Below are 4,525 nucleotides of genomic sequence, written 5' to 3' on the forward strand. Positions count from 1 at the left end.
CCCTGTCTCTACAAAAAAAAATACCAAAAAGTTGGCTAGGTATGGTGTCATGTGCCTGTAATCCCAGCTACCTGGGGGGCTGAGGCGGGAGGATCGCTTGAGCCCAGGAGGTCAAGGCTGCAGTGAGCCAAGATCACGCCGCTGCACTCCACAGCCTGGGTAACAAGGTAAGACGCTGTCTTAAAAAACAAAAACAAAAAAAAACTCCCCAAAAAACAAAAACAAAAAACCAAAAAAAAAAAAAAAAAAAAGAAAAAAAAAATCCTTGCACCCTAATCAACTGTGTTCACAGGTGCTGCACTGTCCTAAGGGCTGTAGCACACAGCCACCTTTTTGCCTCACTTCTAGCTTTTGGACTGTGGTTCTTTACACTACCTGACATTATATTTTGCGTTTATTTGTTTATTGCAGGTTGCCTCCTCTAGAATGTAGGCTCTTTGAGGACAGACAGGTGGAATGCCTGGCTCCCTGCTGCCTCCCCAATACCTTATAAATATCCAGCATATGGAAAGTGCTTGCAGAATGGCTGAGAGGGTCAGGCTGGGCAATGAATATGATGCCAGCCCTGTCATCCCGGAACTCATGATCTGGTGAAGGATGGATAATTATCGTACCAAGTTTTTTTTTTTCTCCCTCAGTCTGTTGCCCAGGCTGGAGTGCAGTGGTGCGATCTTGGCTCACTGCAACCTCCTCCGCCTCCCAGGTTCAAGCGATTCTCCTGTCTCAGCCTCCCAAGTAGCTGGGACTACAGGGGCGCACCACTGTGCCCAGCTAATTGTTGCATTTTTAGTAGAGACAGGGTTTCACCATGTTGGCCAGGCTGGTCTCAAATTCCTGACCTCAAGTGATCGGCCCACCTCGGCCTCCCAAAGGCTGGGATTACAGGTGTGAGCCACCGTGCTGGCCTTGTTGGTTTTAACAGTTCTTTCCCAAGCAGGCTGCAGCTGAACAGCCAAGTCCCCTCCTCGCGCCATATATTTTTCTGAAAATGTTAGAATGTGTCCAAAAAAAAAAAAAAAAAAAAATTGAGTCCACTGGCCTGGGCTAATTACCTAGCAGAACATCCCCATGGTTTGGTGATTCTGAAGTATCGCTGCCAAACAAACACTTGTAGAGGCGCAAACAAGGCCATAACACATGGCAATGGGGGCGCGCTTGCACTCTGGGAAATGAAAATCTGATGATACTCTGAATTACAGTGGATCAAGATTAATTCCAGGCTCTACTTAGAGGAAGCTTTCAGGCCGAGTGGTTTAGACATAAAAGCAGTTTGCCCTAATACGCCAGGTGAAAGCCGTGACAACTCTATTGCTTGGTGCCAATTACATTTATGGGCTTGTCCCCAGGAGTGCTAGGAAATTGTCACCGTTAGTGCTGACGTATTGCCAGCTGGTGGCTCCGTCTAGTGGGGTTCTGATTTGAAGACTCATTATTAATATTCCCCGTCGTGATCTGCAACTCTGCTCCATGATGGCAAGTTTGTCAGGAAAGGAGTGTGTGCAGGCATTTTAGAAAACAGCAATAGGTTGAGGGCTATGCGGTAGGCCCCAGAGCTTCAACTACTGTGCACACAAATCACCTGGTGTCTTGTCGAGATGCAGATTCAGAATCAGGTCCTGAGCTGAGGCCTGATACTTTTTTTCTTTTTTGGAGATAGGATCTCTCTCTGTTGCCCAGGCCAGAGTGCAATGGTGCAGTCATGGCTCACTGCAGCCTGAAGTTCTTAGGCTCAAGCAATCCTTTCCCCTTGCCTCCCAAGCAGCTGGACAGGTGTGAGCCACTACGCCTGGCTCTTTTTTTTTTTTGAGACAGAGTTTTGCTCTTTTTGCCCAGGCTGGAGTGCAATGGCGTGATCTCGGCTCCTGCAACCTCTGCCTCCCGGGTTCAAGTGATTCTCCTGTCTTAGCCTCCCAAGTAGCTGGGATTACAGGCATGAGCTGCCACACCCGGCTAATTTTGTATTTTTAGTAGAGGCAGGGTTTCACCATGTTGGCCAGGCTGGTCTCGAACTCCTGACTTCAGGTGATCCACCTGCCTTGGCCTCCCAAAGTGCTGGGATGAGAGGTGTGAGCCACCACGCCTGGTCTCTTGCCTGGTTAATTTTTTATTTTTTGAGACGGAGTCTCGCTCTGTCACCCAGGCTGGAGTGCAGTGGCCGGATCTCAGCTCACTGCAAGCTCCGCCTCCCGGATTCACACCATTCTCCTGCCTCAGCCTCCCGAGTAGCTGGGACTACAGGCGCCTGCCACCTCGCCCGGCTAAGTTTTTGTATTTTTAGTAGAGACGGGGTTTCACTGTGTTACCCAGGATGGTCTCGATCTCCTGACCTCGTGATCCGCCCGTCTCGGCCTCCCAAAGTGCTGGGATTACAGGCTTGAGCCACCGCGCCCGGCCTAATTTTGTTTTTTGAGACAGAGGCTCGCTCTGTTATCCAGGCTGGAGGGCAGTGGCATGATCTTGGCTCACTGCAATCTTCGCCTCCTGGGTTCAAATGATTCTCCTGCCTTGGCCTCCCAAGTAGCTGAAATCGCAGGTACACACCACCACGCCAGGCTAATTGGCTGTTTAATTTTTAGTAGAGATGGAGTCTTGCTGTGTTATCCAGTCTGGTCGAACTCCTGGCCTCAACTGATCCTCTTGGCTTGGCCTCCCAAATTACTGGGATTGCAGGAGCGAGCCAATACACTTAGCCTGATATTGCATTTCTAACCAGCATCCAGGTGATGCCACAGATGCTGCTACTGGTCTAGGGACTACACAGTGGGAACGTGGGAAGAGCAAAGGCTCGGGAGTCAGATGGACATGGGTGGACATGAGCTCTAAACCTGACTCTGCCCTTGGTGGCTGTGTGATGTTGGGCAAGTTGCTTAACCTCTCTGAATTTTGGATTTCTCATATGTAAAATAGGCATCACCTCTGCCTTTTAGGTTCTTTGAAGATGTGTAATAACATACATGCGTAGGTTTTCTTCTTGCTCCCAGAGGGGCAGGACGAGGTCACTCTCCTGCATGCTCTGCACTACAGGTTCAGCCGAGACCCATGTGTTCTTCCCTAAAGTACTCGGCTTTCTTCTTCCAAGTCAGGATTTCTCTGCCTCGGTGCGACTCACATTTTGGGCTGATCCTTTTGTGTCGTGGGGGCTGTTCCATGCATTAGCACATTATAGGATGTTCAGCAGCATCCCTGGCCTCACCCACTGGATACTGGTGGCACGTCTCCTCTACCTGTGACCACCAAAAATGTCTCCCCACACTGCCAAATGTTCCTGGAGGAAAAATCACTCACAAATAAGAAACAATGCCCTAATTAGTAACTTATATTAGCAAATCATTCAACAATACATGTTGAGCATCTGTTTGCCAGACCATACACCAGGGATGTAGTGATATTTAAGACAAACAAGGTCCCTGACCTCATGGAGACTTTTTCCTTTTTGGACCTCAGTCTTCTCTGCTGTAATGTGGGTATCACAAGGCTGTGGACCTCCTAAATTTCTTGGGAAGATGAAATGAAGTTAGACTTGCAAGTGCCTGGCCCCTGGCATCAGGGATTAGCCAGTGCCAGGGGTATGATGGGCCTGGGGATGGAACCTGGGTGCTTGGGGAGAAGCGAGTGTGGGCAGGGACAGTGCATGGAGAAGCCAGCAAACCTGAGCTGCGAGGGAGGCAGAAAGGGGCCATGCCAGGCCCTGGTGCAAAGTGTGCAGCAGTAGCAAGACAGGGGAAGGGGCTGCAGGGAGGGCCAAGGGTAGCAGGAAGATGGGACCGAAACTAGAGAGAAGGAGAGACAGTGGGACATAGAGAATGACAGGAAGGGGTGGTAGAGATGGGAGGAGAGGCACAGATGGAGAAGATAAAAAAAACCAGATAGACAGACATGAGCACACGTGATAAGATGGAGAGAACAAGGGGCGGAGGGAAAATGAGCCCAGGCTGAAGGGAATACCTCCGAGGAAGATCACTGCACAAACCCCGGTCGGCTGCATGTGACCCCGAAGAGTGGCTCTTAGGTTTATTCCAAATGTACCTGATTGGGGTGAGAAAGAGTTAAAATTAAATACAAAGGCCGCTGCCAGGCCATTCCTGGCGCCAGCTCCTGCCCCTTCCTTCTCAGGGGGCCCTCGCCAGAGGGACGGGGTGGAGCATACCCAACCCTGCGAGGAAATGAGGCTTTTGTGCCGAGCAGAGATACGATGGCAATAGTGGCAATGGTAGTCAACCCATCCGTGAACAGCTGACACAGGGCAGTACAAGAATCCACCTCACAGCCAGGGCTGCAACCCCAAGTGAAGCACACAGCTGAAATGACTGACCTGGGTGGAACTGAGCTGAGAAGGAACGTGACTTGCCTTGACCCTGGAGCACGTATCACAACCATGAGAAACAAGTCACTAAAGTGGCCCCCAGCCCACGCCAACAACCTTCTCTGGCTGCAAGTGGGCGGCAGGGACAGACCCCAGAAAACCATCTTGGGTCGTCTAAGGTACATGCAACCATACTTTTAAAATGACAAAATCTCGAGTACG

The 4,525-nt window shown here is 50.3% G+C and overlaps 2 protein-coding genes across 2 annotated transcripts in view; one reads left to right on the forward strand and one right to left on the reverse strand.

Annotated features, from left to right (window-relative positions):
- The window catches only part of TMEM114 (transmembrane protein 114), a 996,508-nt gene that overhangs the window by 884,640 nt on the left and 107,343 nt on the right, over positions 1-4,525 (forward strand). The window lies entirely within an intron of this gene.
- The window catches only part of PMM2 (phosphomannomutase 2), a 278,683-nt gene that overhangs the window by 167,630 nt on the left and 106,528 nt on the right, over positions 1-4,525 (reverse strand). The window lies entirely within an intron of this gene.

Source organism: Macaca thibetana, chromosome 20 (assembly GCF_024542745.1).
Source record: "Macaca thibetana thibetana isolate TM-01 chromosome 20, ASM2454274v1, whole genome shotgun sequence".
NCBI lineage: Eukaryota > Metazoa > Chordata > Mammalia > Primates > Cercopithecidae > Macaca > Macaca thibetana.